Genomic DNA, 27,675 nt, shown 5'->3' on the forward strand with positions numbered 1-27,675 from the left:
ATCGTGGGGTCCCACTTTTTGGGTGAGTTAACTCCCTCTCCAGCTGGGGATTTTCTTTGCTGCTGTTTCCTTGGCTTTGTCTTGCTTCTGAGGAGTCGTTCAGCTACATATGGAAACCATACGGAGGGGGCTGTGCAGCTGCAGAGAGGCCCGTGGATATTCAGTGGTGAACAAGTCTGCGCATTTTTAAATCTCAGCTGTTTGAAACATGCTGAACGCAAAAATCATTGGTGAGTTACAATATGTTAAATGACTCTAAGTTCCTGTGTGTTATAACACAGTTCATGATATTTCATTGCAAAAATTATAGCTGGAGCGCCTAGAGTGGTAGTCACTATACTCTGTCCCTTTATGTGGAACTGAGGGAGGATGGTACAAAAGCGACTTAGAAAGATAATTGTGTCATACGAAGAGTTTTATTATTTGGATTCTTTTAACCCCTTTATAACCTTTAGCAAATGATTTTTGTACCATGTTGTACATTGTCTTCATGCTTTTCATCTATTTGACAGAAGAATGGGGAGCAAATTACGTTTAAACAAAATTTCCAGCAAATGATAGTGTCTAAAGCTCTGGTCTGTTGTTGCTTTTCTAATTTGGATCCTCACATGAAGCAGCTGTGAAAACAAGATGCGAAAGAGTGAACTCTCATTGGATTCTGCATGAGGCAGCTGGGGGGGTGGGGCAGGAGCCTCCTCTGCGTCCACCCTCACTGTCACTTTCTCCTTCAAACACAAACCCCCGCGGAAGCCCCTGGGACCTCTTATTAGTATTTCCATAGTTTGTGCCGACACACCCAGATTTGATGCCATTCTCTTTCACTTGTGCATACCTCTGAGTTTGGCTCTATTCTCGCTAAAAATCTAAGTCGAAGGACTAGTTCTTAATAATTTCCATAAATGATTGAATGAAAATTTTAACTTATTATTAAATACAAATCATAGGGTTATTTGCCTTTTATTATAATCAATTCATAATATTCTATTAAAACATAATTTATGAGCCTGAGTTGACAAAGTTTTTAGTGCAGTCGATTGTTCTGGTTGTTGGTAGACATTCTGCTCGAGCAAGGACCGCAGCGTTCAGCTTTCGTGGATGACAGATGCTCTGGATCCCAATCCTGCTGCTGCTGTTGACGTTCAGAGCTCATCTTTGGATCTTTGTGTCTTCCAGGAGAAAGTACAGCTCATAAAGCCAAACTTGTCCTCAAAGACATAGAAAGAATAAACATAATTATTGTAAAACGCTCTATAATAGAGAGTGATACTGCTTACTGCATCCTGAGCTTGACACTCCCTTGAATTCCAGACTGGGAACCAGAAACTTTTGCCTCAGCTGAGAAAGCTGCTTCCACCCTGCACTTCATGCAGTGACCCTCCACTTGGATCTCCCCGGGGACGTTGTAAGACATACAGATGCCCAGGCCTCACACTGAATCAGGACACCTGAGGCTGGTTAACAGCATCTCTGTGTGTGACTCTCTATCTCCTTTCATGGGGAATAAACAGTTATTGCCCAACCACTATCTGCCCTGAGAGGGGCTAACGCTTTATGCGTGTTCTTTCATTTAGTCTCCACAACACTGTTAGTCTTATTTCACAGAGGAGGAAATAGAGATGTAGGACTCAGATGCTTCAGACTCGCCAAGGTCACCATTTCCAAATGCACAGCCAGAACATACCCCAGCCCTCTGTGTCCCAGACTCCAGGTCTGTTCCTGTGCTATTCTGCCTGCATAAGCGTTTACAAACCTGGCAAAGAAGCAGAACTTGGCAAAGAATTGAGGAGAGACAGCAATGTCTTCGTACCAGCACCAGTCACATCTGCTGCTTTCACCTAGGCTCCCAGCTCCCAGGAACAGGCGAAGAGTTTTCCAGGATAGGCAGCCTCTTGATTGACTGTCTGTGAGGCAGGTTCCCACTGTTGCTTGTTTTTACTACCTTCTGCAGCTCTGTGTAGGAGAACCACAGGTTCAGAACGGAGGCCATTTGAACGTGGGGTTCTATTTAAGCAAGATATGTCCATGCATGGCCAATAGTAACAATGGTTTGCAGATTTGGTTTCAAAAGAGTCTACTAAAATGAAACTCCCATAGAACACATAGACTCAAGTCTCTGTCCATAATGTAGTAAATATTTCCAACAAAAAGTATGCTTTGATGCTTACATTTGTGCTGTGACTGCACTTGAAGGCAATGAGGGATTTTTCCAAAAGCATTTATTTGGTTTTGAAAAAGACGTGTCTATGCTTTTGGGTTTAATCACAAGTCTTCCCAGAGAAAAGAAGATGATTGTCAGCAGGGGCTCAGCATTTATGGGGCAGAAAGCAAGAGTGAGCAAAAGGTGAACGTTTGTTTGTGAGGGAGAGAGGGAGCACCAAGGAGAGAAAGCCTCAAGTGGAGGACACTGTCACGCAATGGAAAGGCACGAGCTTTGAAATTAGAGAAATCTGGGTTCAAATCTTGACTTTGCCTTAAGTAAACAATTATTTGTTTAATGAGTTCTAATCCTATGCCAGATGCTGAGTTAGGCATTAGGGATACAGAGATAAACAAGGAATAATTCCTGGGAACACACCATCTAGAAACATATATAGGTTGTGTTATGGTGGCTAAGAAAAATGGTAATGAGTTACACTGGGTACCAGGGAGGCACAGACAAAGACAGTCAAAGAACAGGGCTCTCTGGACGTGATCAGAAGAATCAGGTGCTTTGTTCCTCAGAATTGGCTAGGTGTTTACGTTCCTCCTCTGTGCTCTGAGCAGGGTGCACTGTAAGTATGGTCTAATTTCACTAAATTGTGAGCTCCCTGAAGACAGGCAGCACAACTCTGTCTTATGAACCACTGTGTCTCCAAGATTGAGCCCTGAACCTAACACATGGTAATCTCTCTATACTGTCATGTGCCACATGTTATGACAGACTGCATAGGTGACCCTTATGGTGGTTCCATGTGATTAGTACTGGACAGCCTAGGCATGAGGTAGACCACACCATCTGGCTTGTGTAAGGGCACTCTATGATCTTCGCACGAGGACAAAATGACACAGTTCTCAGAACATATCCCTGTCATTAAGCAATGCGTGACTGTACATGTTCGTGGAAGAGAAAGAAAAGATGGAAAGAGAAACAGAGGAAAGGAAGAAGGGTGAAGTCAGGCAAAATCCTTGTTCAAGGACATTATATGTGTTGCTCTCTTACCTCTATTTCATGTTTCATAGCAGCACTTTCCATGACCAACTCATGATTCCATTACCATCCTTCTCTAGCCAGACACTGCACGATCTCAGTCGTGATTTCCTTTATTTTCTCTCCTTCTTAGAGAGTTGAAGTTCTAGCTGTCCCATGTACTGAGCCGTATGGCCTTACATAAGTTTTTAATCTCTTTGAGTCAAGTGAGGATGATAAGTCCAGTTAAACATGGCAGGTGTTTATTTGAAATATACATTTAATCGACTTCTTCTTAAAATTCTATTATAATTACAGTGAATTTTTTTAAATGGGAGAGGGATAAACTTATAAGGACAAAGGTGACAGCAGAGAAGAGTGGTTAAAAATTTTTGAAAGTTGGAAAGCTCAGAACAAAGATAATTGGTTGAAAACCCAGCCTGCAGAGGGGAAACCAATAATGAGCAGGTTGACTTATTATACTGGCCTGCAGAAACGCTCAGAAATTGCAGGTACCTGGAACGCCTGAAAGCAAAGGTGTTAGTGAGAATTAAAGGGAAAAAAAAAGCACCAAATCTCCAGGTTTCCTCCCTGTTCTTTCCATCCAGGCTCCTGCTCCTACCATGGGACAGAAATACGGAGGTTGAAATATGGAGGACTCTGAGGAGCTTGAACCAGAGGTGTTCTGGGCTTGGAACACCAGGCACAGCCAAGCGTGGGGGTGGAGCATCATGCTAAAACTACGAAGAATAAGTCAAAGTCCACGTATTGGGGTGTGACATACCCCCAACCCCTCCCCCTCCCCCATTGCTACCAGAATCCTGGCGGCCAGGCCTGTGCCACCAGGAATGAGATTGCAGGACTCCTCTCAGCCAAAGAAACAGCATTTACAGACACTGACTCAGGAGTCCGCCAACAAAATGGCATCGTTCCTACCAGTTCTATTGGTTGACAATTCTCGTTTACACAAAAGAGCCTCCTACCAGAATTTTAATGCCTCACTTTTAAATAAACACAAACAACGAAGAATCCCCAGATGTTTGAGGAAATCTAGTATGAAAGACAAAAGCCAAGGCAAGAGATTTTTAAAAAAAGAAAAAGAAACTTGGAAGAAATAGATGTAATGATCAGAAGAAAACGTCAATCAAGTTATCTTTAATACGCTCAGAGTTATTAGAAGATGGGATCAATACCATTCTAAGAGAAAGGTATATCCAATCTAGAATTTTATTCTCAAACTACCAAACAAATGTGGGAGTAGAATGAAGATATTTCAGACATTCAAGGTCTCAAAAATTTCCCTCCCAGGAACCTGTACTTCGTTAGCCACTGGAAGTCTTTCAACAACCGCAACATAAGGCAGAGGGGAGGGGAAGCAGAGAAAAAGGAAGATGAAAATGGCGGTTCCAACACAGAAGAAAAGTTCAGGGAGGATGGTAAGAGATGTCCCAGGGTGGCAGCTGTGCATCAGGGCAGGGATGTGCAATCCAGATTGTAGCAGAATGGTGGGCTTCACCAGGAATATCTTAATATTTTTTTAAAAAGGGAAACATATATTGTCTGGGGCATTGTAATATATTGACAGGACATTTACTGTTGTGTTGGAGATGAGTTGGTGATATGTCTATAGAGAAATAAATAAACAAAATCATGGTAGTAGTAACTCCAGAGGTGAAAAATGTTGCAAAAGAAAGAAGTACAGGGCCAGCCTGGTGGTGTAGTGGTTAAGTTTGTATGCTCTGCTTTGGCGGCCTGGTGTTCACGGGTTCAGATCCTTGGCGCGGATGTGGCACCGCTCCTCGAGCCACGCTGTGGCAGTGTCCCACACAAAGTAGAGGAAGGTTGGCAATGATGTTAGCTCAAGGCCAGTCTTCCTCACAAAAAACAAACAAACAAATAAATAAAAGAAGTACAATCATTATGGTATGTAGGTCAACTATATCTAATATTATATGCATATAAATACTGTAAGCGTTATAGTATAAGGATGTAACTATAAGTATAAGAAACTAGGACATAGCTACCAAGAGAAGATGGGTGAAAGGAAGTGTGCACGGAGTGGCAGAGGAGGGAGGGAGAGCTTATCATTCACAGTAAAAAATCAGTATACTATAAATAAAATTGAAAAGTCAATAAATTATAATATAGGCAGAAAATTGAGAAAAACGCCAGAAGAAACAGCTGAAATGCTTGAAAAGGATTGTTTCAGTTGAACAGAAGTTGCAGAAGAGAAGGAGCAAGTCTATATATGTATTATTTAAATAAATATTAAACTTGTAGAGCACCAAGTTCCCAGCGATTGCACCGCCCACGCTAGGCCTCAAGGAGCAGTCACAGTTGCTGTTGTTTTGTTGCCCGAAGCAGCCCCAGCTGCTCTCTGAGCCCTGCTCATCTGAAATCCGGGTCAATTCTGTCCACACCCCTCTGGAAGCACCTGGAGAGACTGGGAGGCAAAGTCAGCACACATGCAGGGGAACAAGAAACACCATCATTTGTAGATTTTTTGCTTCTTAAAATATGACAATGTGACAAAATATGTGTTTATAAGACAAAACATAACTGTACCCAGGTATGCTGCAGGGAATAAACACACCTCTTCTATCTAGTGCCTGTGCCCAAATGCAGAGGGCGCTGGCAGGAAAGACAGTGTTGTGGCACCCCCAGCCTAGAAGCCATTGTTGCTGTAGTCAAGTAGCGACCACTGGAAACCAACGTGATGGCAGATGTCTTAGCCATCTGGATGGAGAGTCTTATATATTTTTTTCTCCTGAAGATTCAAGAGCTTGAAGGTGAACATGTAGGGAACAACTCGATTGTCTCCATCGTGTAACTCTTCCCTGATAAGCTGATCAGGGAGTGTGACCCTCCTTGTCATTCTCCATCTTTGATAAGCTAAAAAAATTCGTCACAATATTATTGCTACCATTATCACTATCATTTTTGCCACAAATTTGATCTGTTCTATACTCCACAGTGCACATCGAAGCCTAGAGTTTCCTTTGGAAAGAAAACAACTTTTACAAGTGCAAGACAAGAAAACAAATGTTCCAAAAAATGGATTTTACAATGTGGTAGAGAGCTTTCTGCTCAGCTTTATAACACCAAAGCAAGGCATCCTGCCTGATGTGTTTCTTGTTATCCTAAGGCCTCTCTTCCGCTGACCAGGGGAGGTGTGGCACTCTGCGGTCACTGTGACAAGGATCAGTAGCAAAAGCGAGAGCAGTGGGCTCATTTCACTGGCCTTCTTCAGTAGCCAATCAAAGTCAGAGTGAGCACAAAGGGTTTCAGTGTTGCAAGCACTGAGCTGGCGGTGGTGACACCTGCATTGTCAACCTAGCTCTGCCCTCAGAAGGTGCACCTTTGCAGAAATCATCGCTCTGGGCTTTCTTTCCTCATCAGTGGAGCAGGGTTGGGCACTGTCTGAGTTTCCTTACAACTTGCCTCCTGATCCTGCCCTTCCTTCTCATTCCAGAGCTGTAAATATAAGGGAGTGGCTGCGAAGAGAGGGCCTGCGTCAATCATGGCTGGACTCTGCCCCGGCTCCGGCTTGTCTTGTAACTCTGGGCCAGCTCTGCGACTCTCTGAGCCTTAATCTCCTTTTTTTTTAAAGGAGTGAAACAACAGTACCTTTCTACAGTTGTGAACTTTTCACAACTATAAATATCTAGCTCTGTCCCTAGATCTGTTGTCAAGGGCTGCACACACGCTCACACATGCTCACACACACATGCTCACGCTCACACGCATAGTACTCTCTCACACACACACACACACACAGCCTGGTTCTGGCAACGTTACAGTCACTGTTCATTATTCATGAAGTGTCATAAATGTCTATGCTGCCTTGTGATGAGTGAAGCTCTGCCGAATAACAACACAAAACGGCGACATTCTTGTCCCAAGGAGCATACAGTTCAAAACCTGATGCAGGAGAGCTTTGGACTCGGCCCTGGCTCCCTTCTAGAAATGCAGCATGGAGAAATTACAACCTCTTAGCAGGTAGGTGCAGTTAGGGTCCAGATTTGCCAGGATGTTTTTAAGGTTTTGTGAGTAGAGGCTGAAGTTTTGCAAGGCTATTGATATCTCAGTTGACAAATAAAAATGGCAAGTAATAGGATGTATTGGAGTATATGAAGAAGCCATTTTGTGTAAACCTAATTCGGCCTGACCTTGTCTTTCCAAAAGGGCCTGACCTGGCCATTGAGCATGCATTGTATATCTGCTTTAGATATTCCCTATGGCAACAACAAAGGCCCTTGAGATAAAGGTGCAACTTCCCTCCCCCTCCCAAGGTTGGCTTCTCCTTAAAGATTAAGCATCTTTCTTTAGGCTGGGAACCGATTGCAGCACTCATCTGTGACCCCAAGCCCGAGGCAACACACCTGCCACCTGCGGCGTTCACTGAGACAGCAGACCTATCTGCCGTTTCCATCAATCGCTGTGCTGACAGAGCAGCCTCGTGACTATTGTAAAAGGGACATTTCAATCATATGCGAAACATACTCTTTGAGGGTATATAACCACCCTGTATACCCCCACTTCTTTGGAGTGCTCTGTTCCTTTGTGGAAAGACTCTCCCGGGTTATAATCCTCAGATTTAAGCTCAGAATAAACTCACCCAAATTTTCATTTATAGATTGGTTATGGATTATTTTCGTCAACACAGTTAAGAAAAAACGGGGGGGAACAGAGAAAATGTGTGGTTCATTGCTAAATGTTTCCTGGCATCTGGGGAATTTTTGTCCAATCCAGGAACTCATGGCTTCTGACACCCAGGCACCTCCTCTAGGGGAGGGGAGTGAATAACGCCCGAGCACCTGCCCTGAGCCAGGCCCGGCGCGCATCCCGCACTGCCTCCTGTTGGACCTGTGAGAGCTCTGTGAGTCAGTCAACCCCACTCTCCTGGCTGTGAAGAGATCAGTTCCTGTGCCCAGGGTCACAGAGGACAGCAGAGATGCAAGCCTAACCAGGTCTGCCTGATGTAAGGCCTTTCCAGACCACTATGCCGCTGCCTCATCACTGAACTGTGAGCATAACAACACGCAAGCATTCATCCTTTCCTTACTCTTCCAGTTTCATCTACTTTCTCACTCAAATCCAATAGGAAAGGCTTCTGGAGGTCAACAGTTGAGGAGGGGAAGACACTCCACACAGCAGGGGGACACTACCGGCAGCCTTGTTCACAGCCTCTCTGACAGGCAAGGGGCAGGGAGGCGCCAAGAACGCACAGAGACCTGAAGGGGCAGGCGATTTCAGGAGCAGTCTCGGGAGGGCGGGGGAGAAAGAGTTAGCCCGACTCTGCACAGTATTATATAGTAGAGTAAACAGCAGGCAATACAGAATACACTTATTGGCTGACTAATGGACTAAACCTAGCCAACGCTCTGCAAGTGTGTATGGCATTTATCACCAAAAAGAGCTGTCCAGAGAAGGTGGAACTCAGGCAATGTACACAGCTGCTTGGGAGGTACAGTCTGGGGGGAAACAACACCTCAGCCCCCAAATAATCATATTTTTCTGCTGGCTGATCCCTGAAATTCCACCCTTAGGGCTCCATCTTTCCAGCTTACTTCATTTACTTTGTTGATTTTGATCTCACCTTGTGCCAGGCCCTGCCTAGGCTGGGCTGGAGATACAGCAGTGGGATAAGCATCTGCCCACTGCCCAGGGGAGAGATAGACAGGTACACGGGCACTTAGAACACGGGAGCCAGAGGCAGGCAGCACACACAGGTGAACGTGCCACGGGAAAGGACACAGAGGCACTCCTGAGCCTGGCTCGTGATGGCAAAGGTTTGGAGCATGCAGCATAGCTGGGAGCCAGGTCCCGAGACCCTGCGCTGCCGGGCAGAGGATTCTGGGAGGGGGAAGATGCTGCACAAGGGAGTGACATCATCAAATCTGGATGTTAAAATGTAAATCAGGACAAAAGCAAGGAAGCTGGACTCTAATTTACTACGTCACTCTGATTCTAACAAATGGCCTTAGAAGGGAGAATGATTTTTAAACAACTGAGTAAGTGATACTCACTTCGGGGTGAGTAAAGGATTCTTAAAAAAAAGACTAATTTTTATACTAAGAAAGGAAGAATACCAACACAGATCTGAGCACCTGAGGGAAGTGGAAAGCGGAACTACCAGGAAGGACAGGTGGAAGTTTGATGCAGAAGACAAAAGATTGCCTTTCTCTTGTCTCGTGCGCCTGTTAACAGGAGGCATGTAAGTTATACAAATTCATTAATTTTACTTAATCTATCAGGAACTATTATTTCATGAATTTAAAACCCAATTTTAATCCACAACAGAATGAAGAGAGTAGTTGTAGCAGAATTAGTTTTACCTGAAAGATAAAATTCAAAGGAAGTGTTGGTCCCTTTGGTTTAGGTCCATATTCGGTCACCTCCAAAAAGCATTCATATTGAATTTACCCATATAAAAAGTGACTTTGAAAAGGGAAGCTAAAGTCTGCCAAACAATTGTTGGCCAGCCTGTTTCTGGTCTAGTGTTCCGAGGGCAGTGGCTTGTCCAGGAAGTGCACACAGCCTTGGGGTAGAAGTAGAGGAAAAGCAAGTGTCTGCAAATATTTGCCACGCGTCTGCCTTCTAGCAGGCACCAGGCCAGGCCCTGAGGCGGTGAAGAAAGGGGCACGGTCTGAGACTTCATGGTTCCTGTGTTCCAGTTAGGGAAACAGAAAATTCAAATAAAGAAGAAGTCAAGGAGACGAATTAGCCATGTGAAGGAAAAGTCAGGGGGCAGTTTAACTGGGTAACAGCATTTGTTGATCTCAGCTTCACATAGAGAGGTCAAGACAGGCTTCAATAGGAGGTGATATTTAAGCTGAAAACTGGACTTAAGAAAGAACTAGCTAGGGGAAGTGTGAGAGAGAGTGGTTGGGGCAGAGAAGAAAGCACACGCACAAGAACACAACGCTCGCTGTAATCGAGGTATGAACGACGTGCTGATCATGGTCAGAGGAACAAAGCCATCAAAACCGTGGAACATGAAAACCAACAGCTGAGTCTGAGCGTCAGGCCCTACGCAGGAGCTCTTGCTCCCTCTGGAGATCCTTGACTCTGACAATGGTGTGGAGTCAGTTCTCCACGTGACTGCACGTGTCTGAAAACTCAGTAATCAATACCAAAGACCATTCCCTGTGGTGGGGTAGACCGAGACACTGTCTTTAGCAATTTGGGAAAGCAAACAAATGGGAAATGCTAATTCATTCCCAGTGAGCCAGCATTCCAGCACGATTGCACAGAGAGAGTGCGAGAACAAACAGCCACAGGGAGAAAAACAAGCGTGCATGGGAAATTTGGATGAAATGATAGATCTATCCTTTTCTTTTTCCTGAATTGGTGACATTGCAATTGAACTTACCTTTATCTTCAGAGATAGAGGAATTCTGTAGTCTATTTTCCTTAAAAAAAAAAAAAGAAGAAGAAAAACCCACTCTCTAGTTCCAGATTGCTTCCCCCTGGGAAAAGTTCCTGTGCTGCCAGGAGGGAGGAGGTTCCAAGGAAATAAGTAGAGCATGAACTGCTCCCGGGGTATAGACGTCTTTCTGCATCTGACATTCGGAAAGGAGTGCTCCAGCAGCAACTGGGAGCACAAATCTACTTCAGTTATCAGTTTGAGGTTATAACAGAAAAGAAGGAGCTCTGATACTCTCTAATTTTACTCTCTGCTTCCCTCACTTCTCCAAAGTCGAGACAGCCACCACACTTCCATCTGGACTTCACTGGCTGGAGGGAGTTAGTTTTAGGAGGTATCTGATTCCACACTCAGGATCTGCGCCGTTGCTGTCCGAGGGCACACAGCCCTGGAAGCAGGCAGTGGGCAGCCGGGCTGCAAGGCCCCTTGCATTTCACCCGGGGCTGAGAGGAGCTTCGCTTTCACTCCAACACAGTGTGCGCTGGCAAGCAAACAGCGCTCCACACACTTGTCAGAAGATCACACAAAGAAAAATTGTAATCTTTCCTCCCAAATGTTCCCTCCAATCTTCCAACACTCTTTTAATTTTTCCTTTATTGTGCAAGGTTATGAAAGATAATTACCTATCACCTCCTCAAAGTGGCAACTTCAGCTATTTTCTCTAAGTGACAGAGTAGTTCCCATTCCTAACAGATCTCTCCAGGAAAAGAAAGCACTTTGGTTGAGAATACAGGGCTCTTTTTTGTGAATCTTCTTAGAGCCTATTCCATTTCAAAGTGGAAATCTGCCAGCACATCCGCAAGGAGCTGGAAACAGCATGCCTTCGCTTCCTCTCGACGTCTCTGGTCAGAACAATGAAAAGCCCTCACCTCCTTGACCGAAGGCTCTCACATTTGGTCCTTCACGGACTCCTGCTTGCCGTAGAAGGCAAGGAAGAAATAATTTTCAGAGTTCTTATTGATCTGGCATCGCATTAACCGTCTGCTGAGCCCAGCTATTTATTGACTAAATGCTAGCTGGCCACTTCTAATTAGCCAGCTTCCCTGAGCAGATTTTAGGATGGGGTGAAAGACAGCAGAACGGGATTCTCTGAAGCCACCGCAGAGCTATCTATGTGCCCCCACAAGTCTTCTTTATTTTCTAATCACATTGTAAAGAGCTGAAAGACAATATTTGCTCCTTATTCACAGACAACGACTCGCCTGGGGGAACATGAAGTTGTCCCTTGAAAACAGTTGCTGAAGCACGTGAAGCTTTCGCTGGCACAGAGTCCGATGGGGAGCTCCTGCGGCAGGGTCAAGCCCTTCCCTCTGCAGGGTCCCATTTCCCGCTCAGTCATTGACCTCATTTAAGTAACATCCTCTTGGAAGCCACTCTTGTCTACTTAGATTCACTCTTCAAAATGCTTTAGAATCAGAGAAAGAATCAAGGAGCAGCCAATTTTTTAAACATAAACTCCGTATTGAAATAAGTTACATACAGAAATGTGTCCAAATCACACGCACACAGTTTGATATATTTTTACAAAGTGAACACACCAATGTGACCAGAAAACACGTCAAGAAATAGCATTACCAGACCTCCAGAGAGCCTCCCCGGCACCCTCTTTCACCGTCCCCTGAAAGGATAACCACCATGTGGACTTCTAACACTGGAGGTTGGTTTTGCTGGTTTTTCAACTTTATATAAATGAAATAATATAGTATGTAAACTTTTGTTTCTAGCCTCCTATTTTGTTTTTACCTTTTTTTTTTTTTTGAGGAAGATTAGCCCTGAGCTAACATCTGCTGCCAATCCTCCTCTTTTTGCTGAGGAAGACTGGCCCTGAGCTAACATCCATGCCCACCTTCCTCTACTTTATATGTGGGACGCCCGCCACAGCATGGCTTGACAAGCAGTGCCGTGTCCACACCCGGGATCCGAACCAGTGAATCCCGGGCCACCAAAGCAGAATGTGCACACTTAACCACTGTGCCACCAGGGCGGCCCCTCTAGCCTCCTTTACTCAATATTCTCTTTGTCAGATTCAATCAATCAAGAACAACAGAATTTTGAGATTAAGTTATGCAAGAGATGATATCTGGCTTCTAAATGTTTTTTGCCTGATTCTGAAGGGTGTTTATGAAAAGTCAAAAGCAACACCTTGAGCCTTTATTAATAGAAGTTTAGAAGACACACACTAGTGCAGATAATCCTAAATGAAGTGCTCTGAGTAAATAGAAACTGCCACACCAAATTACTGCAGAAATAGTCAAAAGGCCGCGTGGGTCCAGGTCCAGCAGAATACCAGCGAGCACGCGCACAGCTTCAAGTCTGACACAAATGTCTTCCTACTCATGGGATTGCAGTGACTCCTTGCTTTAAAACCTTTGCCAAATTCTTCTAAGCTTCTTAAATTCCCTGCAGCTTAGAGTCACTGTGTAAATATTCACAGGATTTTCCAGAGCAAAACTGCTGCTTTTCTTAGCTCCCGACAAGCAAACCAAGAAGAGACTTTACTGGAACAAGATGCAAAGCTCAATCATATTGAATTTGAACATCAATTTTAAAAGCAACTCTTCATAATTTCTGGAGCTAGTAATCAGAGAGGCAGATATTAATGAGACTATGTCAGATAGTTTAACTCAGAGTTGCGATTTTGGTCTGCTTTTAAAAATAAAAATAGTCTGTAATACAGAAAAATGTTTTCCTTCATATTGTACCATAAAAGTGAAAATTACCTTTTATGATAATTATATCATTAGTCCTCGTTTTAGTAGAGGGGATGTTTGATTTTTCTCTTGCCTGAAAGGGGGGCGCCAGAAAGAGATCTGTAGAAAAGCTCCCACTTCCTGAACAGGCGTTTGAGACACCAAAATGAATACAAGGTAAACTAAAAAAGGATGGAGAATCCGAAATTAGCACATTTTAATGCCCAGTTTGAGTCTCATTAACCGGCATGGAGCACTGTATGTATCTAAAAGAGGCCCGTTCATTCATCCACTTGTCCATTCCTTTACAACAGCCATCACACACTTACCATCTGGCAAGCACAAGCTGGTAATAGTTTATCAAATGAATAGTTTCTAGCCGTGGTAGAAAAACGCTTACCTGGGACCAACCATGTGCTGGGAACCAGGCTTTTTGGGAAAAAGAAAAATTCTTCATTCTTGCATTTGCCAAGTTCCATAATGTAAACATTCTCTCTATGTCCCGTTTCACAACGCCAGTGTGAAGTCATTGACCTGGGACTGGGGCGAGGTGCACAGACTTGGCTCTGTGAGCTGGCAGGAGCCTGCTCCAATGCATCACTGCTTTAAACAAATTGTTTTTATGCTTTTTTGGGGGGGCGGGGCCGGCGCGGAGGAAGATTGGCCCTGAGCTAGCATCTGTTACCTATCTTCCTCTTTTTTTCTTTTCCCTCTTGAAAGCCCCAGTGCATAGTTGTATATCCTGGCTGTACGTCATTCTAGTTCTTCTGTGTGGGACATCGCCACAGCATGGCTTGACGAGTGGTGCTAGGTCCACGCCCAGGATCCAAACCTGGAAACCCTGGGCTGCCAAAGCAGAGCGTGCAAACTTAACCCCTCAGCCACGGGGCGGTTCCCAAATGTTTTTGATGATGGAAAAATGTATACTTGAAACAAGACAAAGGCGACATAAACAATTATCAATTTTCTTTGATTATCAATTAATCCAAGAAAACCGAGCGTGCATTCTAGGACTCTGACGGCCCGTGTGCTTGGTGTCTCATTCAAGTCTAGCAGAGCTAAAAAGCAAGCAGTGGTTTTCCAGGGGAAAAGCAACACAAGCAGAACTGTGACCCCAGGGCAGTGACCAGAAGAGTGCCGGTGGTCTGCGGACCCAAATGTCTCCCGAGGAGCCTGAAACTCCCGCGGTTAGCACAGGCTCTAGGGTTAGCAGTGGACCCAGCGCTCACTGACCGGGGAGAGCCGCTGGTTTGATTCCTGGCTGGCTAATAACTGACCACGTGGTGGGCGGCGAGTCCCCTCACAATTTCAAGCCTCCATCTCCTTGTGGACCCGAGGACATCCATTCCTTTTGGACAAGCCGCCTATCGCCTCTGATCAAGTAGCCCTCTTAGCTTGCACTAAGACAGCAGGTTTGCTGGTGGCTCTGTGCTAGAAGATTCGATGCTTTGACAGTGTTATTTGTTTGGAAATGGGGGACTAGATATGGCGGCGAAGAGAGATGTCCATCTACTTTTTAAAAATGTTATTTTCTGTAAATAATTCACACTAACCCTAGTATGAAATAGAACTTTTCTCTCAGGGGTTTCTGTGAAGATCAGTGGCTCTTGCTAATGCTTTATAAAGGTTCTGGAGATTTCCAGAGGAAGACGCCATGCAGCACTCCATATCCGACTTTCTGGAGTCTAAGAAGGAGACGCACAGTATTCCTCTATGAGTCAAACCAAACAGAAGCATAAGGGAAATGCCCAGAATTTTGAATACAGTGAATCAAGGTTAATAGCTACAGTCAAATATTTTAATATTCAGTATAGTAAACTGGGCGTGGACTTTTGGAAGTGAATTTTCTGCCATTCCTTCCCAACACGACCGCCATGGGCCTGGGGTGGATATGAGCATGCATTTTAATTGCCCTCCTAAGTGTCTTAAAAGTTACAGCCTAGTTACCACACACTAGAATTCACTTTGGTCAGCAGTAATTGGCAAATGGAGCTGTAATAATTTCATACTGCTCATCAAAATTGTACCCCAACTCACCATGGACCCAGACAACGCGTACAGCTGAGCTTGAGCCAGCTCCAGCTGGCCCTCTGGGGCCCTTTGGAGCAGGAGTCCCAGGGGATCCTGACACATACCTGCCATTGTCCTGGCTCTTAACTTCTGTTTGGAGAAACACAAATTTGGCCAAATCTTATTTTTAAAATCCCTTGAAATTATTTTCTTTCAAAAAAGCCCCTTTAAGGCTTGCTCTCCAACCATTTTGAGGCAAAGAAATGTGTTTTTCTAAATTCTTGCTTATTCCTGGCAAGGAGGCATTTTTCCATCAGAGAAAACTTTAGTGGACTTTAAAATGTTAACAAACTAAACTCGTGTGTGGGCATCTTGCGGGAGTGGACATCAGCATGTCTCTGACCGCCAGTTGGCGTCAGAGCCCCAGGATAAGCAGCGGGAACTAAAAGTCAGCTGTCCGGGGTAAAGGCCCTTTGAGGCCTCGCAACCCCGGCTGCGTCAGAGTTTCTCCGGAGATGGTGAAGCACGTGGTTCAGAGTGTCTACTGACCGATGGAGCAAAATGGGCTTGCACAGGCCGAGACACTCCTTCATTTGCCTGTTTCCATTTGCATCACATTCTTTTTCTGATTATGAAAGAAATGCAAGCTTGTAAAAATGAAAATGGTAAAAATATAGCAAATCAAAGCGAATGTTCCCTATAATCAGACAGCCCAGAAATAACCACAGTTGTTACTTTGTGTAGACTTCCTGAGATTTTATGTACACGTGAGTATCTACGTACTAATCACCACTGTTCCATGGAATAGATCGCCACGTGCGTGTGTGTATACTGTATACTGTTTTCCACCTTGTTTTCACCTGGTTATCCTGGACATCTCTTTGTGTCGGTCCACACAGTTTTCTGCCCCTCCGTTTAAGGACTGGGCAGAAGGAATCCTCCTTTAGGACAGATGCCTTATTGCGACTTCTTTGTGAGGGGGGGCATGGGGCAGCAATGTCCCATCGCGTAGATGGGTAAATGGAGCTGCAGAGGGTGCCTGCCCCTCCCAGACGCCAGAACCAGACCACACCTAAGCAAGGCTGAGAGCCTCACACCTTGGACCTTGAGGTGAGCATCCCTTCCCCAGTGCCAGCCCGTTGCCTCCCCTCTCTTGAAACACAAGTTAAAACGATGACTTTTGAACAGGCTAAACTGTGTTAACCATAGAATGACTTTGCAAGTTGCTGCCAAAAGGGATACAAAAATGATCATTAAACCACAGGGGACGGTCATTCATCCCTGCAAGAACTAAAAATAAATCCACTGGGTTTTCTCTGCTCCATCTTCCAGCAGAAGCGCAAAGCGAACCAATAATACATTGGCTTAGAAATCTTTGTGTTTGTTCCTTAAGAGAAACAAGCCTTTGGAAATTACAGTTATTTATTGTTTCCTGTTAAGATGCAGGGCTGTTGAAAGCCTTCTGTTCTCTGTTCTCGGGGAAGACAGCTATCCTTTGAGAGTCAGTAGAAGTCTGAAGCTGGGGGACGCTTTAGCAGGAGGGCTGCAGAACTCTGGCTCTCACGTGCTCAAGACTGGTTGCACGACCTCCAGGACGTGTGGTCCCTGTCCCTGTCCCTCCCCCTGGAATGCCCATCTCTCCCCTCCCTCCGCGTCTGCTAATGGATGGTGCAGTCCATCAGACTCCATTCAGATCCCTCCTCTCTCTCCAGCCTTGGAGCCCTGTCCTCCTCCTAGCCTCTCCTGCCTGGGTCACCCGATTTCCTCTTAGCTTATGTTCCCTCTTCCCTCTCCCCCGCTGCTGCAATCAGACTGTCTACTTGGGCCTTATGTGCTGGCCTATTTTTATTTGCTCTTGGTCACTGGGTTCTGTCGGTTCTTCCGATATGTCCACCTCGTGCTCTCTGCCTCGTGCCCACTCCCTCCCCACTCAGCCCCGCGCCATGTCACCTCAACCCTAGTTTGTGCTGCGAGTGATTCCACAGACATCCACCGTCAAGCTTCTCCCACTCCAGGAGAGCTGTGTCCTGCCTTCAGTAGCCTTCCCAAAGCACAGCTCCAAGCACACACTTTCTAAAACTGTCAGTGGAACCCCATTACTGGTATTCGTTAGTTCACCTGATGGGTATTTGTTGAATGAAACATCTCAGTCCCCCTCCACAGAGGCGCACAGTCTCACCTGGAGTAGGAAAAGCCAATGAATAAACTGTGGCAAGGCCATGGGATCGGTGCAGAAAGAGGGGAGCCAGGGGTGCTGAGGGCTGCCAGACCCAGCCTGGGGGTCAGAGGAGCTCCAAGGAGGGGATGACGGATCACAGCAAGTTCTGAGGAGAAATGGAATGTAGCCAGGTGACAAAGGGGTCATGACCCTACGCAGTCTGTCCCCAGCCAGAGTTTCTAACGTCCTCCCCACCCCTCCCTCCGTAATCCCAGGCCTCCCCTCCACCATCCTCCTGCTGCCTTCTCTCAGCACGCCCTGCTCGTCTCTGCTTGTCTCCCCTACTTAGAAATCCTCCTTCCGTTGTGCCCACCTCATCTCTGCCCAGCCGCCTTTAACTCTAACCCTCACGCACAATCCATAATCTACTCTTCCGTCCACACTCGTGTACTCATTCTACAGGTACGTAGCGAGATTTTAGAGCTCGGCTTTGCATCAGGTATTGAATTAGAGGCTGAAGACAGACACGAGGAGCAAAAAAAGACGTAGTCCCCAGCATGGGAAATCCACAGTCTGGTGGTGTAAGCAGCTAACTCCCGCACCTGGACGCTGTCATTATATCCCATGTGACAGATGTTTGCTATCGTATATCTGATCCTCATCTCGGGGTTAACTTCTGCTTTCTCCTCCTTCTCCTCATCCCTCTTCCCGTCCTTCTTTATTCCTGTCGTGATTAATATCGCCATCACTCAGGCAGTTGCCACATTCGACCTTGTGGTACTGATTCTCTTTGTTTGCATTCTTTCTCCAACTTGATTATAAGCTCCTATTGGTCAAGAAGCTCTTCTTTTACTCTACGCCCCATAATGCTTAGCAAAGTTTTCAGTGCATGCTTATTCTAGAACATTACAATGTGTCAGGCATTCACAGATAAGGTTATTGGCCTCTAGGGTCTCCCAGCCAATTGGGAAATAGAGCACACATCTGAGTGGAGGGCATGGAGCCAGCAGATGTCATACCACACAAGGCCCCGGCACTGGCAGCCTTCCTTGTTTTGAGGAGATGAGAAAGAAAACATCACCCCCAGAGTGCACAGCCTTGGTCCGGCCCCTCACTTCCTCCCCGGGGCCTCCTCTGGATCCTCATCACTGGTTGTTCAAGGAGAAGAGCATTTCCTTCCTCTGGCACATTTTCCCACTGTAAATGTACCCTGGCGTTTGTTGTTCAAAGCTGGACTCACTGGCACGGTCTCCACCTGATTCAATAAACTGCTTTTATTACTAAGCCAGAGCTGCAATGATTTATCTCAGAATCTCAAATCATTTTGACTCTCATGTACTCTTAAATTACAGACATGTCAGGGAACTATCTCATTTTCCATAAGTAGTAATAGTCAGGTTTAAAAGTTACTGGATAATATTTTATAGAGAAAAGGTTGAACTTTGTCATTTCCTTCCTAAGCCTGAAATAAATAACATAAACATAATAAGTTTTTTATTTCCCAGTGACTTTGGAAAACATTTAAATGGGAACCACTTCCTTTTTCCTTCAAAGCAGAGATTTAAATTCCATAGACATCAGGAAATATTTTTGAAAGTTTTCACCTTGTTTTTGGTTGAGAATTGCTGATGAACTGATGTTTAAATCACATTTAATTGAAACAGAAATACCAAATCGAATTTCTTCTGAATTCTATCTTATCTTGCCAAAATTCTGGTGAGCCATACACATTGACCCTTGAGCGTGGGTATATTGATAATAATTTCAGCCACAATCATATTTGTAGAAGAAAGAATTACCAATGAAGTAAGTCAGTTGTGAGAAATGTTCTTGTTACATACAAAGATAGATAAATAGATGACTATATAGATAAATCAAGTTGAAATAACACCAAACACCTAATAGTTACCGGGATATTTTGGCAATTTCCCTCCTGCGTGTCTTTTTTGATAGTGAATTACACGTAAAATCACTCTGGAGATGTGCAGACGCAGCAGGGGTGGCACAACGACACATTTACCTGTGCTTCCCTTTTCTTGCCTTTACCAGCAAGCGTTGTGAGAAAGCAGAGTTGCTATAAGAGAAACATTTGTTTCTCTATTTATAAAACAATTGGGAAAAAAAGTAATAAAATACAATGGACATTATTCAAAAAATAACTTTTCTTCAAGAAAACTTTTCAGTGTACCAATTTTATTTCATTACTAATGGAGTCATTTCAAGTGCAGAATATTAAAACTCATTTTCCATTATCACTGAGAATCAGAATACAGAGTCCCACATGCTGATGATTTTGACAAATTTATATTACTGATAGAGAGAAAATCATATTTGTTTGCAACCAAATCATAGGCTATCCCTGCATTCATAACTTGACAGTTGAATTTCACTCCCTTTCAGAACTGAAGAGCTATATTTTCTCTGTTCTCTAGGATCGTAATCGGCGGTGGGATATTTCATATTGCTTTAGAACACGTCGGTATCGCTGGATGCAATTGGCAGCATGAAGCAAGGTGAACTGGATTGATGACATGGCAGCATCCAAATGGCTGAACATTTTAGCATTACGTTTACTGGAAATCTGAAAGCATTCTTCATTTCCTACCTCGTGTCTCATGAGAAGATATCCCCTAGGTTTTACTGTTCAACTTGTTTACTTGTGGATCTGCCCTCTTCCCTCCATGTTTAACTAGTCACATCAGCACTAGCCAGTGACAGATTCAGAAGGAATAGCGCAGCCAGTCTCGTCTTGTTTTAGGAGGAGAGACAAGGGAGAGTGTGCTCCGCAGAGCAGCGCTGTTTGACTTGATTTCCCATTGCTTTTCAGAAGCTCTGTTCTTTTTCTGCCCTGAAAAAGGGAAGGCTTATTTTTGCACCTGACAGAACAGCCCATGTGCAATGGGGACATGTGCTCCAAGGGCCCACTGGCACGGCTGTCATCTGAGGTAGGAAGCCTGCTGCCGCCAGGCATGCGCTTATCCAGTTTACGGTCGCCACGCGTGCATAAAGCATCCACCAGGGACGGCTTGCGGTGACAGCCTGGTTCTGAAGCTCATAGCTAAGTCCAGCTTTCCCACCCACTGTAGCCCTCCAGCCAGCACCGCCTCCTCACTGACATCCATGGAGACTCACCAGCCCTTGGTCCACAGCAGATCTGAAGTGCAGGGGCCAGGCAAGGTGCTGCTCACTGGCCATTCATGCAATCAACATTTGTGGAGGGGTTTCTAGGTTGCAAGTTATGAAAATGAAAAAATGAACAAGACCCAACTTCTTCCTTCCAGTCTCACAGTTGGAATTGTTCAGACCAGGAGTTCAGATGACAGGTCTGCTTGTCACTGGGCCACTGTAGGATGTGGTTCGTATGGGCATGGTGTGCTGGAAAGAGTACACCTTCCCCCGTGTGGACCTGAAGGCCAGCACAGCGGCCTGGCGCCGGATCTTCAGGGGGGTGCGCTTTGACAAGTCAGTACCATGACGGTGCCTTATCACATCTGCCCTAAGCCACAGAGTAACTGACGCTTATTAAATGCTGACTAGGCGTACACGTTAGATCATTGCATTTAACCATCAGAACAATTTTTCAGGTTGACACCATAATCTCATTTTACATATGAGAAACTGAGATTCGATAACTTTCCTAAAGTTTCACACCTGGTAAATGTGGGAATCAGGGTTTAACCTCTAAAGTATAAGCCTTTGTTTTTCCTCTGAGCCAGGCTGCCTTTCCGAAAGGATACAGTAGTTGCCCAACAAGCACCGGGTTCCCAACAAGCTCCAGTTTCTGAGCGATGGGACAGCCCCCTACAGCCCCTGCCTCAGATCCACTAATTCAGTGGATCGACTTGTCTGGGGTTTTCCGAGCAGACCACGGCTGGACCAGTTTCGACATGTTGTAGCTGGCTCTTTTCTCTCCCACATGGGTGGGTGTGCCTGGATTGCTGGACCATCTGCTCCTCCAGCCTCTACCAACCCAGAATTTCTCTCCATCTCCCTCTAGCCACCCTGGCAATTCCTACTACTCCATCCTCTTTGACTTCCAGTCCAATGACCCTTTTCATTCCATACCCTTCCTGAGTTGCTGGTTCCATCCCAAGTAGTCTACTTCCCTGGCTTCTAAAGATTATCCTTGTCAGTTCACATTTTAAGGCCATTGAGATGTTAAGTTTGGGAGCCAACAGATCTATAAATTATGGCTGTGCTACTCACCAGCTGAGTGCCCTTGGGGCGAGTGGCCTTAGCTCTCCCAGCCTCAGTTTTCTCACCTACAGAATGGATATAGTAATGCCAATCTCAAAGAGTGGTTGCAAGGACTCAGGGAACTTACTTTTGCAAAGAGTAGAGGCAACACTTGTTACCAAGGCCATCATTTTCTACACCAGGCCAAGGTGGGGCTGGTCTTCCCTGGTGTTATGCAGTTGTACAGTGCACAGCCAGGACAGCTGTATGTAACAGACCTTCCTGGCATACAGTTAACAATCAGTAAATGTTATTATTCTTTGCTTCCCCTCTTGCCAGTAGCTGCTTTGAGGAACAAATTGTTGATAGGTCTTAAAGTGTCCCACGTGGGATCAGGAGAGCCGCTAGAGTCCACAGCACAGAGTTACAGATGGGAAGAAAATAGCTACACTGTTCTCCTCATCCATGTAAATGTCTAAGGAAACTCACATGGAAGAGCAGGACAGCTGTCTGTTGGTATCTCTTCTGCCCAGAAATGGTCGAGGGCACTGAGTCATTCAACTGTTGTTAGCTCAAGGGGAAGGGGTAGACCGTCTTCACAACGGCACAGACACAGCAGCTCCTGTGCCCCGCTCTCAGCCTGTCTGGCAGACCAGCTGGTTAACTCGGACCGCTCACCTCTATGTACTGTACTTTTGCCAAGCACGTCTTGTACGTTAAATAGATTCTTGCAAGATAAATGTCTATTTCCCGGTAAGTCCCTCTGGGTTCACTGTAATGCAGGTGTCAAGGTCTCTGTAAAAGGGAGGTCATATGAGCCGTTTTCCAGCCAAAGCCCTTTAAATTCCCAACTTAACATTATTGTTTCCCTAGCCCATTGACTGATAATAAATATCCGTCTGATCTCTTGACCTGGACGTGATTATTTGAATTACCGCCCTAGTTTCACCTTTCTCTTCAAAGCCTAGTTCCTTACACATGTGATCTTTACCTACTTTCTCCAGGGTATATGTTTCCCGCACGTTAGACTCTATAATTTGGCTTGTATCTATTTCTCTTAAAACTCTCTCCAGTCTTTTTAAGGTCCTTCTTTCTCTTTTTCTTGGCATCTCACTAGACTCCCTAATTTTTTTCTTTTGAGGTCACCAATGACTTCTTCCTGGTCAAATGCTGGTCTTACCAGGCTCCAAAGAAATCCAGTGGAGAAAGGAAAGTCTTTCCACAAGTGGTGTCGGAAGAGCTGAAAATCAATACGGGAAAGAAATGAGCCTCACCCCTACTTCACGACCGTAACTTCTATGTCCTAAAATTGGTTAGACCTAGACAGAAAAGCTAAATCTGCAAGTCTTTAGAAGAAAGCATAGGAGAGAATCTTAGCGACCTTGAAGTAAGCAAAGATTTCTTAGAAAGGAACTAAAAAGTATTAACTATCAAAGAAAAAAGTGATAAATTGGGCTTTGCCAAAATTAAAAACTTATATTCAATAGGAAAGAATCATGAAGAAAATTAATTGGTAAACCATAAACTATCAGAAAATATTCCTATTAGATTTATTTGACGAATGACTTGTATACAGAATACACAAAGAATTCTTACAACTTAATAGTAAGAAGAAAAAACATCAATTAAAAATGGCAAAAAAAATCCCCCAGACAGAAAAATGGCCAAAAAGCACATGAAAAAGTATTCGCCATTGTCAGTCATTGGGGGAAGGAAAATTTTAAAAGACTGACAATACCAAAGTTGGCGAGATGCAAAGCACTGGAACTCTTATACACCACTGGCAGGGCGTACAATGGCACAACCAGTTTGGAAAACTCTCAGTTTCTTATCACACTAAAAAAATAACTATATTATACCCAGCAATTTTGCATCTAGGTATTTCCCAAGAGAAATAAAATCATTAAAAAAAAAGATTTGTATAAGAATGTTCACAGCCGCTTTATTAACAGTAGGCAAAGCTAGAAGAAAAAAAAAGACCATCACCGGGTGAATGGATTTTAAAAGTGCAATAGAACAATACAATAGAATACTACTGAGACTAAAAAGGAATAATACACACAACGTCATGGATGGCACTCAAAAACATGGTGAGCGAAAGAAGACAGACGCCAAAGAGTAGCTGCGGCCAGTTTCCATTTACGTGCAGTTCCGGAACAAACAAAACTAAGCGTGGAGTCAGAAATCAGGACAGTGGTGTCCTCTGAGCTGCGTAAGCGATGGGGAGTAGCGGTGGACCTTCTGGGGTCGGGGATGCAAGGAAACTTTCTGGGATGGTAGAAATGTTCTACATCTCGGCATGAATGTGAGTTACATGCATGTGAGCATTTGTCAAAACTCACTGAACTTGTAGTAAAGGTCTATGAATGTCCCTGAAAATTGCAATTCAATAAAAACAAATATTTAAAAATCAAAACTTTCCCTTCCCAGAATTTTTGCTGTTATCTAATATCACTTCAAACCGTAACCTCAGCTTTGAGGGCTCCTCTTCTTGTTCCCGCCCCCTGATTCTGTGTGCTGCCAGAGGGGCAGCCGTTGTTCCCTTATCCTGTCCCCTTTGCAGCCTCTCATTCACTCATTCATTCCTAGCACATCCTCTCTAAAGATACAACTAAATTCATAGAGTCAAGCCTTCTTTCCCAGCAAGACTGAAGAGCATTCTTTCTGCAGCCTAAGAGAATGAGGCCGCAGCGCTGCACACGCCACCAACCCCCCTCAGCTCACTGCTTCACACCTCCCGCTGAAACCAAGCAAAACCAAATTACTTACCTGAAAACGTCATAAGACCCACTAACATCCGAGCCAGCTGGGCACACCATGCCATCCTAAGCGCTTGTCATGACGTCATCCTTGCTCTCCTTTGGTTTGAACCCTGTCGTATTCAGAGGTTGAATTCACCGGAGAGTGATCACGGCTAATTCTGGTTTCCCAGTGGCATCTAAGTGTATTGCTGATGTTCAATGTTCAATGAATATTAATAAATAATAACTGCGTGCTTGAGTAAGGGAATCCAGCCCCCTGCACAATGTGATCAGAACAACTAAACAACAAATTCCGAAGCCTCCTACAGTTATTAATTAAGATTAGAAAGTTAGTGAACTATAACAGAAAAATGAAGCAATCTTATATTCAGGCCTAGAAATGCCCAGGTTGATTTAATTTTACTGAGTTCTCTTTGTTTTGTTTGTTTTCTTTGTGTTTGGGGAAGAATCTTATCTCAGACAGCCATAAAGGAATGTCATTAGAAACAGCTGACAGACACACGGCTGCTCTTTCCTTAGCTAAGCTTTATCACTCACAGAACACTCAGAAACATACCAAAGGGCAAAGATTTGTGGAGAATATGACAAGGGGTCTGGCTAGAATGTTTTTTAAGAGAATTATCTAGACCAAGAAGTTTTATTGTTCCAGCTCTTTGTACCAAAGGCACTGAATGGCTTGTTCTGTTTTCTAGAAATATTTTTGTCTGATTTTCTGAAGCTGGTCCTATGTGACTTGAGAGTAAGTTATAGGCGGATACCATTACTAAAGAAATGCCTACTCTTTGGATCTCTTTCAACAATACACATTTTGTTTTATAGACTTGAAATCATTGAGCCACTGCGGAAGTGTTTCTCCAGGTAAAAGGATGCAAACCCCAGGTCTGGATAAATTACTCTGCAGGTTTAGAGGTGGAAAAAACTGCTTTTAGCGAGAATTTGGAGAGAGGAAAGATAAAGATCAGGGAAGGTTTCCTGGCGGAAGTGCATTTAGATTGGACCTTGAGGAGTAATTAGATCTGGTTACGTGAATATTGAAGACATGGGCCTTGCAAATAACAAAAGCATTTAAACCCTTGAAAGCTTTTAGTTATCCTGCATTCTTCTAAATGAACTGCCCCTACATTCTCCTTTGCTGCCTCTTCTCTTACCACTTTCTCCTTGTCCATTAAGCTCAAGTCACTCCTACCTTCCCTTCCATTGCTTAACATGAGATCTGTCCCCATCTCTCTGGGATTTGCTTCTCCCAGATCTTGATGGGGCTGTCTTCTCCTCAGCTGCTCATCATTCAGCCTTCCCTGAGCAACTGAGCCCACACTGCCGGGCACTCTCTGTCAAATTGCCAAGGTAAGTGTTTTCTCTAGCACACACCACTAATTAAAACAGTCTTAGTTATTTTATTGCACATTTATTGTAAGCCCCATGAGAAGCAAGTATTGTGCATCTTTTCATTTCTGTATCTTCAACACCTAGAATAATATCTGCTATAGAGTAAGCACTCATTGAATGAATGAATGAATGAATGAATGAAAAGAGAAAAATGCTCTTTCTTCCTTGAAATTCCTTGAAAAGTGCAAGGAATGAATGAAGATTACAGTAGCTCACATTGCATACAGTTTACTCTGGATGAAAATAAGCCGTGGGTGGAGTTAGATTGAAGTCCAATTTGGGTGGGCGTTAGATGGAAGTCAATGAGCTTGTGAGCAAGGTCCAACTGGTAGACGGAGTGTGGCACCCAACACATAAATGCAACACACAGGCGGAAGTCTAGACTATACCAAAGGGGAGACAGGGCTTACCTTTGACCTCAGTGGTGACATGAGTGGAGCCAAGCTTGAGGAAAATTAAAGCAGGGCTAGTGCAGAGGCTGGATCTGAGGGAGGAGGGAGAAGAGGAAGTGAGACTAGGGGTAATCATAACAAGGACATTGGCAAGCACAGTTTACTGAGGTCTTACTGGGTGCCAGACCCATTGTTGTGCACACTCATTGTACCATCTCACCTGTCCTTACAGCAAGCTCATGGGATAGGAAATAAAATGCTTATTCTACAGAACCAAAAATTGAAGCATGATGAGGCTAAGTACCTTCCTCAAGCTCACACGGCTCAAAAGAGCAAGCTGGGAGAAATCCCAGAATAGCATTATCCGGAGGCAAGTATGGTAGACACTAGTGCCTTCCACCAAATATTTCTGGCTGCTATCCTTCCAGGTGCCATCCTTCCAGTCAGGCAGGGACATGTAACTGGCCATGGCCAGTGGAATGTAAGGGAAGTGATAAGTGTCCGTTCTAGTTGGAGGTTTTGAGAACCAGTGTGCAGTTCACCTGAGGGCTCCTTTCTTCTGCCACAAAAACTGGTCTGGAGCTGGGGTCCTAGAGTATTTCATGCAGACCACAATCCCCAGCCAAGCTGTGATGAATGTATAGCATGGGTTGTTTTGACCCACTGAGACTTGAGTGGTTTTTTTAATCACAGCATAATCCAGCTTACCTTGCCTTGTACAGGGAGAGTCAACACAGAGTCCCTTGAACAAGAACAGAGTATCAGCAATTGCCCTGGGAGGACACCTCCCCAGAAGCAGTTTGCATTCCAATGGAATCGTGCTGGAGATGGCGCCACATCCTCTTATTTTCTGCTCCTTTCTGCATCTCCCCTCTTTTCTGGACCTTAGGCACAGAAGGTTAAGTTAATCTCCCTCCTCGGTCATTACAATACTCCTCAGTATTATCAGCATTGGCCTATACAAGATTCTTATTTTATTCTTCCCTCTTCATCTTGATCTCAAAATAGATTTACCCTTAAATATCCAGGTGCCCCTGTAAAATAATTTTGAGTGCATGTTTTTAATGCACACAACTTGCCATAATTCTTATTCTGCCTCTTCAGTTGTCTTGTTATTGTTGTCTCTCCATGCCATTCTCTGCGTGTGGCTGTAGACACATTTGGTTTGCTGCTTCTCCTGGCTTCATTGCATCTCATAGTGGATCTCCTCCACCTGTCACCTGTCCACAGCCCTCATGATGGACACAAGGTAATCAACTTCTCATTTCTTTCACAGGGCCAAAATGCAATCCAGCACACATTACCTGACAAATTTGAAGAATGGCTGTGAGATATGTAGGCAAGAGTCAAAGCACTTGGTCGTAAGTCCAGGCATACTTGCACTAAATACTACCAGACTGTCACACTTTTCAAAATGGCCTTGTAAAGTGATACTGCCAGCAGCGGTGCCGAGAGTCCCGGTCTCCCATATGGTCACCAAGGCTTGTTTTTATCCAGATCTGTAAA

The 27,675-nt window shown here is 44.5% G+C and overlaps 2 long non-coding RNA genes across 2 annotated transcripts; both read right to left on the reverse strand.

Annotated features, from left to right (window-relative positions):
• Window positions 1-399: 399 nt before the first annotated feature.
• Window positions 400-11,648, reverse strand: LOC139045777 (uncharacterized). Its single transcript, XR_011504871.1, has 3 exons — window positions 10,542-11,648; window positions 1,751-1,950; window positions 400-1,205 (listed from the first exon to the last, which is right to left on the reverse strand). It is a non-coding gene; the product is annotated as an uncharacterized lncRNA (long non-coding RNA).
• Window positions 11,649-19,647: 7,999 nt separating this feature from the next.
• Window positions 19,648-25,705, reverse strand: LOC139045778 (uncharacterized). Its single transcript, XR_011504872.1, has 4 exons — window positions 25,578-25,705; window positions 24,399-24,501; window positions 22,810-22,869; window positions 19,648-22,424 (listed from the first exon to the last, which is right to left on the reverse strand). It is a non-coding gene; the product is annotated as an uncharacterized lncRNA (long non-coding RNA).
• Window positions 25,706-27,675: the final 1,970 nt, after the last annotated feature.

Source organism: Equus asinus, chromosome 7 (genome assembly GCF_041296235.1).
Source record: "Equus asinus isolate D_3611 breed Donkey chromosome 7, EquAss-T2T_v2, whole genome shotgun sequence".
NCBI lineage: Eukaryota > Metazoa > Chordata > Mammalia > Perissodactyla > Equidae > Equus > Equus asinus.